The following is a 10,951-nucleotide window of genomic DNA, read 5'->3' on the forward strand; positions in this document are numbered from 1 at the left end:
AGAGAAAATGTGAAACTTGCATGGTGCTTAGCTTTTGAGACAAGTAAATAAGAGTGGATGTGGATGGATGGAAGTTCCATGATGCAACCTCATCATGATGTTTGTGTTCATAAACCTCGTCAAACTTTATAAAATTTTCACTCGGTTTGTTCTTTGAAATTTGAGTAGGTTATATTAAATTATGTGTTTAATTTTTATTTTTATAAAATTTGTATAAAATGGTTGTGTTTATTTCTATTTATATATAATTTTAGGGCTCGCTTTTTCTACATGTAGATAACTTAACTATAGTAAGCTTAAAACGACATCGTTTTGAGGCAGAAATCAATGTATTTTTATAATTATAATTTATTTCAGGGTTATAATAATCTTTTTCATTATAATTTTTTAATTTTTCAATCTAAAACGACGTCGTTTTGAGAACGAATGTAAATAACTTATCTACATTCATTTTAGAAAGATTAAAGTCATAATTTTATGATATAAAAATTTTTAGTGACCCACTAAAAAAAATTATGTTAACCGGGGCGGCATTGATATACAACAATTGCCAAATAAAGTTTTTAAATTATTTTACTATGTTTTTGCACATTTTTGTTTTAAGTATTCGTGTGTTATTGGTCAAATAATAAATATGTTATTAGGGATTTTCTTTTTTAATTATTTGGAGGCGTCTACATTCAACGCGCTCACGCGCTGAACAAACTTGACTTTGACTTGCTTGTGAGTCATACACACGCTCTGGACGCGTGCATATTTGTGATGTTTTTGTAGGACATAGAATACAAGAAGAAGAACGTTTTCAAAAAAAAAAAAAAAAAGAATACAAGAAGAACAGGTGCAACAATGGCATATTCCTCATATCTAGAAGGATATATATATTCATTGGTTCTATCGTTTTATTTTAAATAAATGAGTTTCTAGAAGTTCAAGTTGAAAGGATTGACTTTTCACTTTTCCTTCTCTCTTAGATTATCTTCAAAATTATTAGTTATTACTTATTACTATCCATTTTTTATGGTGATTATTAGTAATTGGATTACAATTGGTATTAAACCCAAAATTAGAAAATAATAATAATCAATGAGATTTGGTACATAAGTTTAATGATGAAATGATAGGTTATCATCCTGTTACATCATGAGCTTACCCAAAATAACAGTTTTTTGAATACAAGCATTTAATCATATTAATACGTCATTATAAGAGTTTCACTTTTTAAATAATTATTATTAAATTAATTTTTTTTTGTAATATGTTAATATGATTACACGATGGTGTTATCATAATTGTTAAGATCTCGATTTATCACTGCGATTTTATGTTTTTACGATTTTTTTACATTACGATTTTTTAACCCCCTTCTAATTTTAGTTAAAATTTTGATTTTAACAACTAATGAAAAATGAAATTTCTCCTTTGTGGTACCATTATGGTAGGAAACTTCCATTAAGATATAGGTGAGTAATTGAGATATGAAGTGTGATGAGATTGAACACCATAATTATGTGATGGCCAACGAAGGTGCCACGCAATTGTGAAATTAAAACTTATTATAATAGACAAATAATAGAAAACAAAACACATGATACTGTTCACATGCCTAAAAGTTCAGCTGTTCTCTGATTCTATTTTCGTTATTTGTCCAACAAAGCTTTTCAACCTTTCGTCGTCGCCCATTGCATGGAATGTTCTTCTTGAACTATATTTTTTTTGGTAAACTCTTCTTGAACTAATTAATAGCTGGTGAAATGCAAGGTTTTTATATTTTTAATGTATGTTTAAATTATAATTTAGCATGATATACATATAGAACATGTTATAAATTTAAACTCTTTGATCTGGTAATATTTTATTTTAAAATATTAAAGAACAAAAATAAGTTTTTTAGATTAGTCAAATTTTGTATAAAATAAAAACTCTGAATTTATTAATTATTATCTATGACAATTAAATTTGAGATCAAAGAAGACGATTGATTAGTCCAATATCAATTGGGCTAAATCAGATACAATTGAATCTAGTCCAATGGCTTAGTTGGACTTTTACTATAATGAATGTGGTAAGAGAGTGTCAGTGATGATCTATATAATCTTATAGAATGCTCTACGATACGCGGGATTTGAGATAGAATGTTTTGATTGACTAGGACAATTGGGGATACCTGCAAGGCACTATGACACTCAAATCAGTATATAAGTTATGAGTTTTTGTTCAGATAGAATATATTATCATACCTGAGTTTCTAGCCTCTATTTATAAAGTGATAGATTGCCCTACTTATGTTGACTTAGTATGGCTACATTTAATCTCTTTGGTGCTTAGAAATGACTTCTGCAAATTATCTCGTGTGCATTATGTTTATTTATAGGTGTAGTTGGAATCAAGTGTGTAACCATTCACTTTTAGAGTTGCTGCAGATTTCTGAGCTACTGATGTCGTGTGTCAATATTTTTGTGAATATCATATATTATATATATATGGGATGATCACATTTTCTTAGCTTTGAAGTCTTATTTGTTGGGCTCTTTGAACCCTTAATCAAATGGGTCTTATATCCTGTGTGAATGGTTATGACCTTTAATAATTAAATAAATGATAATAAACTTTATTCTAAATTTTAAAAGAAAAAAATACAAAAAATGAATAAATTAATCAAAAAAGAACATATTATATCTCTCTCTCTCTTATCAGCAATCAGTTAGCAATTAGCAATAAAAAACTACAAAATAAAAACTCTTTATATCATAAATTAAAAACGGAGAAAGATAGATAATTTCTCATAGATAAAAATAATATGAATATGTTTGTAATATCATTAAATGTAAATATATCCTAAAGAACTATCAACAAAAATCGTGAATCAAAATCAATTCAAATTCAAAATCATTTCTCAATCTTCACATATTGTAACTCCTTGGAGGAGGAGCTTTGTGCTCAATTGCATCTATATCGTCAAAATAAATATCCTTCGTTAAAGCGGGGGCTTGCGGCTCATGAGAGTGTGAGACCATGAAATTTCTCTATTTTTCTATTAATTTTTTAAAGTTCAAATAAATTAAATTGTTATATAGCCCTATTTTATACCATTCTCACTGAATTCTAAAATGTGACCTTTTTTTATTATATTTTTGCCGCGAATGTTTAATTTTTGGGAGCAATGAAAGAAAAGTAAAGCCAAACAGTAAAGTTGACATTCTATTATCTTCTTTCAATCAAATGATATGGAAATTTTCAAAGAAGAGACCTGAATGTTTGCCTATTGTAACTCCTTGATGGAGGAGCTTTGTGCTCAATTGTATCTATGTGGTCAAAATAAATATCCTTCGTTAAAGTTAGATGAGGAGTTGTCATATAATGAATTTAATATATGATCATGGATTGCATATGAAGGAGTTTTCTTCGTAACAAAATTCAGATATCAAGCAAGCATCACAACTTTTCAGTAAAGACACCTGAATGTTGAAGATATGCTTTATTGGATCTTCTTATTTGGTGTTCGCGGATAATGCTTTATTGGCACAATAAAGGATGTGCATGTCAAGAGGCTTCCACATTCAAGTCAATATGAGAGACAATTAAAATTTTACAATCTTTAATTATAAGGGAATAAGAGAGAATTATTGTTGCTATCATCATGAAGTGATTGGTTCTTTCTAAAAGATATTCCCTGATTTTAGAGTGCCCCCAAAAGGTTATATTGAGGTGGAACCCAAGGAATTGGACTAATTCTAAAATATTATTTAACGTGATTATGTTTTGTGTGACAATCCTGACTATATAAGGATGAATTAATGGTGATGATTTTGTAATTATCTATTCTAATATATTTTTTTATTTCTCTCTTTCCTTATTATTATTAATTTACTTTTGTATGATTATAATTCTCCCACATGACATGATTATATTAAATAACACGAGAGGATCCACTCCTAGATCTAAAGCCTAATGTAAGGGTTATGAACATTCTTATAAATGTTTTCTTTGTCTACATTATTGGCTTGAAATATTGTAATCGGGTGCATCTATTATCTTTTATCCTTAGGGGGCATTTGGTAGAGGATAAATTTTTTTTAGCAGAAAAATACAATTACTATAAATTTGGTGGGAAAATGAGTTTGATAGGGAAGTTGAAAAAAAGTTGTTTGATTGGCCGAAATTTTACCAGAAAAATTGGGTTAAGTTTACTGAGTCTATGTTTGGTTGAAAGTAAAAAAATTGATGGAAAAATAACTTCAAATTATGAAATGTTGAATATCAGGAACAAGGAAATTTATAAGTAATATGTGAGTCTCAACTACACAGCGGAGAGTCTATTTTATAACTTAAAAGAAAGAAAATACAAAGAGATATAAATGATATGGGACTTTTATACTACTATTCTAAACTATTATTTACAACACTCCCCCTCAAGTTGGAGCATATAGATCATATACACCAAGCTTGTTACATAAGTGATCTATCATAGGCTCTCTCAAAGACTTAGTGAAAACATTAGCTAATTGATCAGTTGAGTTAACAAAACTAGTGAGTATATCTCCAGAGAGGACTTTTTCTCTAACAAAATGACAGTCTATCTCAATATGCTTGGTCCTTTCATGAAACACTGGATTTGAAGCAATATATAAAGCAGCTTGATTATCGCAAATGAGAGATGTTGTGCCAATGTCTCCAAATTTGAGTTCCTTCAATAGTTGTTTTAACCAGATAAGTTCACAGGTGGAGTTGGCCATGGAGCGATATTCTGCTTCAGCACTTGATCTGACAACTACACTTTGTTTCTTACTTTTCCAAGAAACCAAGTTACCTCCAAGTAGGGGTGTAAATGGGCCAGGCTGGCCCAGCCCAGGCCCAGCCTTTCAGAAAAGTAGAGTAGGCTTAGGCTTATAAAATAGCTTTTTTAATAAATAGGCCATAGGCCAATTTTGTCAAGCCCGGCCTACAGCCTTGTAGGCTGGCCTATTTAATTTATTAAAATAAAATAATAAAATAATATTTATTTTATGTGGCAAAGACACAAAGTGCCAAATACCAATATCTCTTACTTTTTGTGCTATTTTATTTTATGAAAGGAAAACTTGTCTAATGTCTCCAAATTTTACATGTTGTTGCAACTTAATACCATGGAACAATGGGTACCTTGCTGGATTATGATGTTACTGATGAAGATCTTTCAATAATACTCTTCTTTCCCTTGTCTTGATGGTGGTTTAAAGATTTTTAGATGAATGACATTCTCTTGTAGACATCTAGTAATTGTATTTTTCTTATTTTTCCCATTTCTTTGACTCTATTCCTCTATGATATACATTCTAGAGCTGAGGTATTATGTTGACTCTTTCTTGTTTGTCATTTTTTTCTTATGAGAAGTACTAGTGCATGCATGAATGGAACTTTCTTTGCTCTATACAATTATTTTTTTTGCTTAGTATATATAGTGGGAGGCCTACAAGGCCTGTAGGCCATGTCAGGCTTTCTTATTTTTGAAAATGGGCCGGGCTTGGCCTACAAATAAAGCCTTTAATAGGCCAGTAGGCCAGATAGGCTAAATTTTTTTTGACGTAGGCTTGGGCCAGGATGGCCAAAGCCCAGCCCAGCCCAGCCCATTTACACCCCTACCTCCAAGGAATACGCAATACCCAGATGTGGATCTTCTATCACTGGGGAAACCTGCCCAATCAGCATCTGAGAGTATCCTTCAACTTTGGTATGACCTTTATTTTTATAGAGGAGACCTTTACCTAGAGCATTCTTGATGTACTTGAGGATACAGATCACTGCATTCCAATGATCTTCACAAGGAGAATTCAAGAACTGACTTACTACACTGACTGCAAATGAGATGTCTGGTCGAGTAACTGTAAGATAGTTGAGCTTCCCAACCAATCTTCTATACCTTTCTGGATCTGAAAATAGCTCTCCCTGATTTGGCATAAGCTTGACATTTGGATTCATGAGGGTATTGACAGGATTAACATTCATCAAAGTTGTCTCCTCTAGAATATCCATAGCATATTTCCTTTGGGATATCGCAATACCATCCTTGGATTGAGCCACTTTAATTCTCAAGAAATATCATAGTCTTTCGAGATCCTTTGTCTGAAAATAATGACTGAGATGTTGTTTTAACTGAGTAATGCCTTAATGGTCATCACCTGTAATAATGACAATGTCATCAACATATACCACCAAATAAATGGATCCAGAGTCTGAGTGGCGATAAAAGATCGAGTGTTCAGCCGCACTCCGAGTCATACCAAACTCCTGGACAATGGTGCTAAACCTCTCAAACCAAGCTCGTGGAGACTGTTTGACACCATACAAAGATTTGCGGGGTCGAAAAACTAGATTGGATTCCCCCTAAGCAACAAATCCAGGAGGTTGCTCCATATAAACTTCTTTTGCAAGATTACCATTGAGGAAAACATTTTTGACATCCAATTGATAAAGAGGCCAGTGACGGATAGCAGCCATAGTAATAAAGAGGCGAACATGCGCCATTTTTGCCACAGGGGAAAATGTATCCCCATAATCTTCACCAAACACCTGAGTGTATCCCTTGGCTACCAAACGTGCTTTGAGACGATCCACCTGTCCATCAGGACAAACATTGACAGTAAATATCCATCTACATCCAACAACAGGTTTTCCAGAGGGAAGATGAACCAGATCCCAAATACCACTGTCATGAAGTGTACACATCTCGTCAATCATAGCCTGTCACCATCTGGGATGGAATAATGCCTCACTTGTAGTCTTAGGAACAGATACAGAAGACAAAAAAGAAAGACAAATAAAATGTGATGGAGAAAGGCGATGATAACTCATATTTATTGAATACCTAGGTGGAGGATGAATATTACGAGGACCTTTTTGGAGAGCAATGGGTAGGTCAACGTCGGAGGGCGGAACCGAAGCCGCAGGAGTTGATGACGACAGATCTGAGTCCATAGGAACCTCATCAATGTCTTGGGGTATGGGTGGATGACCGACGATGATAAACCTAGTAAGGAGGATCTGGTGCTGGGACATATGGAGAAGTGACAGTAGGCGGTAGTGGTGTGAAATCTGGTGCCGGAGCATATTGAATTGGAACAGAGGGTAAAGGTAACTGAGTATCAATAGAGTCATCAGGAATGGAGGTGGAGCCAAAAAATGGCACAGACTCAAAGAAAGTAACATCCGCCGAGACAAAAGAGCGACAGAGACTAGGAGAGTAACACCGATAACCTTTTTGTGTCCGGGTGTAACCGAGGAACACACATTTTTGGGATTTGGCAGAAAACTTGTCACGATTGGGACCGAGTTCATGGACAAAACAAGTAGAACCAAAAATACGAAGGGGTAAGGAATGTAAAGGCTGATGGGGAAACAAGATAGAGTACGGTACCTAGTTACCAAGGACAGAAGAAGGCATGCGATTAATGAGATAGCATGCGGTGAGAACAACATCACCCCAAAAACTGGTATGAACATTCCCATGAATTAAGAGTGTCCGAGCTGTTTCAATAAGATGACGCTTTTTTCTTTCAGCAATCCCATTTTTTGGAGGGTGTGCGTACATGATGTGTGGTGAAGAATGCCGTGAGAGGCCATGAATGATTGAAATGGTTGAGACAGATACTCATGAGCATTATCACTACGAAAAGTGCGGATATGAATGCCAAATTGAGTAAGAATTTCATGATAAAACTTCTGAAATATGGAGAACAACTCAGAGCGGTTTTTCAGTAAAAATAACCAAGTGTTTCGAGAATAATCGTCAATAAAGATAACAAAATATCTATAACCCCGAGTTGATTCAATACGACTGGGTCCCCAAACATCAAAGTGAACCAAACTAAAAGGAGAGGAGGTACAACGATTGACTCTATCAGGAAAAGAACTGTGAGTATGTTTCCCGAATTGACATGATTCACATTGCAAAGTAGAAAACTTGGACAAACGTGGCACCATCTTCTGGAGTTTTGTAAGATTAGGATGACCCAACTGAGCGTGAAGAGTGAGTGGAGAATCTAATACGGAATGAGCATGAGAGGATCTGGAGAGCAGGTAAAGGCCATTGGACTCAAATCTGTCGCCAATTGTCCTCCCCGAATTTCGATCCTGTAAAACAATAGAATTTTTGGTAAAAGAAATGAGACAATCAAGAGAACGTATTAAACATCTAATAGAAAGGAGATTAAAGGGTGAACTAGTGACATAGAGCACATTATCAATAATATTGGAGGGAAATAGATGTATTGTTCCAATCCCATGAGACTGAACCTGGAAATCATTAGCCACAGTGACAACAGACAAATAACCAGAAGTAGAAAGAGAGGAAAACAAAGATTTATTACCAGAAATATGATCAGAGGCACCAGAATCAAGAACCCAATGACCAAATGATGAACTTTGAGTGAAACCAGCAACGCTATTACCTGTATGCACGACAAAAGTAGTGGAACTAGGGATCGTGAGCCAAGAAATATCTTGAGGAAGGATAAATGAGCTAAAATCAGCCATGGATCAAGAACAATTCGCTAAAACAAAGATGTCGTGAACAGTAATGGAAAGAGGAGAAATGCTTCGGAAGGACAGCAACAGACTCGAAACCACAAGGTAAGGATCGATCTGAACACGAAAGGAGAGGGCGATCCTGACGTTGGAAGCCGCGCATATGTTTCACGCACATGAGGGTACGTCAGTGGGAATTTGGGAGCGAGCCTAGGACGGAAAGAACCGCCTCCTTGTGACGATCACAACTATGGGTGGCTCGCAAAAAAAAGTGCCTGAAAAGTGATTGGTGGTGACGGTCAACGACGGTCAAACAGTGGTCCACACGCTGGCAACCTCTGATGACGGTGGGTTTTGCGGCGTTGGGTGTAATGTCCCACATCGGTTGGAGAGGGGAACGAAGCATGCCTTATATAAGGGTGTGGATACCTTTCCTTGTAGGAGGCCTTTTGGGAGTAACCCAAAACGTAAAACCGTGAGCTCGACGGTGCTTGTGCGCGGGGCAAAGCGGACAATATCCTGCTACAGGGTTTGGGGCTATTACATTTGGTATCAGAGCCTGGCCCTGGACCGGTGTGTACAGCGGAGACGCTGTATTCCCAGTGGGGGAGGATGTAATGTCCCACATCGGTTGGAGAGGGGAACAAAGCATGCCTTATATAAGGGTGTGGATACCTTTCCTTGTAGGAGGCCTTTTGGGGGTAACCCAAAACGTAAAACCGTGAGCTTGACGGTGCTTGTGCGCGGGGCAAAGCGGACAATATCCTGCTACAGGGTTTGGGGCTGTTACATTGGGTAGATCGACTTCTTCTAAGTCCGTAGATGTACTTTTTGATCAAAATGGTCGCCGAATTTTTTTTTCGGAGGCAGACGGTGGTCGAAAACTGACGACGGTGACAGTTTTCGGGAAGATTTTTACTCGGTAGACAGTGGGTCTACCGGAAAGATGCGGATCTTGTTAGGCTCTAGATACCATGTAAAGAACCAATTCAACCCAAAAGCTTAAACTGTTGGGTGAGGCTACATTAATGATTTTAATATCTCAACACGCCCGCTCACACGAGAGTCTACTGGGCTTGAAGGGTGGACAATGCACAGGCCCACCTACCTGTGCGAAAAAAGAAATTCCACTAAAAAAAAGTGAGGGGCAGTGAGGATCGAACCCGGTATACCGAGACTCTGATACCATGTTGAATATCAGGAACAAGGAGATTTATAAATAATCCGTGTGTCTCAACTACACAGCGGAGAGTCTATTATATAACTTAAAAGAAAAAATACAAAGAGATATACATGATATGTGACTTATATACTACTATTCTAAACTATTATTTACAACACGAAATAACCCTCGTAGCAAACACTGTTGCCTAATAGCATAGGGTATTTTTGGCAGTGAAATGGTTCTCTTTCTCCCGTTAGCCTAGGCAACTTGAAATACCACCTTACAAGAGGTATTTTTCAACAGTGTTCTTTTTCCAATTTTCCACATAAATGTAAACAGCCGGACAAAACGGATGTATGGCTAAATTTTTCAAAAACTTCAACCAAACAAGGAAGTCCAAAAAGACACGCTCAGATGCATGGCTAACTTCTAGAAAATCCCGAACCAAACGCCCCCTATGTAGAATATTATTTCTTGAACCATCGCCTAATGTGTTAACGAGTGAACCATTAGTTGTTCTCTTCTCCATAAGAGCCAATTGATCCACATGTATTGTTATTACTCAGTTGAAGGTTGACGTTGCAAAAACAATCTCCGCTTTAACCTTCTTTCTGTTGATTAAGTAAGGACGTGATACAATTTGAGTCAAGAAACATGATCACAAAAGAAAATGAATGCAATTAGGAAATATCTCTCAATAGAGTACTTTGATTTGTCGCATATTTCCAAGGACTTTTCCTTTTCTCTGTTCTATGAACTAGAGTTCTATCGTTGTAGTCAGCATTGGTTATACTAATTTTTGTTACATTTATCGTCATTTTTTTTATCGCCCGAGGAGGGAGCGTTACCTTTACAGGAAACTCATATTGGGAATCTTAATTATCTACTTTTGTTGCAAGGATTTTTAAAATTTTTCTGGGAAAATGAAATTTCTGAAAATTAAAATTGTGAAAAAGAATCCCATGGAATAATACTGTGGGTAGTAGTATTCTTGGATTTTCATGAATTTTTTTTACAAAATTTATAGAACATAAATAACCGTGCTTTAATATTTTCATAACTAAAATACGCTATCTTCTTAATGATTTGGGGTTGCTCTAGTTTGAGACTCGTCAAATTCTTTTGGAAAATTTTGGTTTGATATCCAATGCTTCATTTTGACCTTTTTGTGGCATATAAAAAAAAAATAAAAAAATAAAAAATTCATCAAAATTTAATTTTGTAAAATTAGCTCACATGATTCATTAACAATCAACTAAATATAGAATCAGAAAACTTGAGCCAATA

The sequence above is a fragment of the Gastrolobium bilobum genome, unplaced genomic scaffold (assembly GCF_033153095.1).
Source record: "Gastrolobium bilobum isolate Gb01-03AN ecotype WA unplaced genomic scaffold, APGP_CSIRO_Gbil_v1 utg16812, whole genome shotgun sequence".
Lineage (NCBI taxonomy): Eukaryota > Viridiplantae > Streptophyta > Magnoliopsida > Fabales > Fabaceae > Gastrolobium > Gastrolobium bilobum.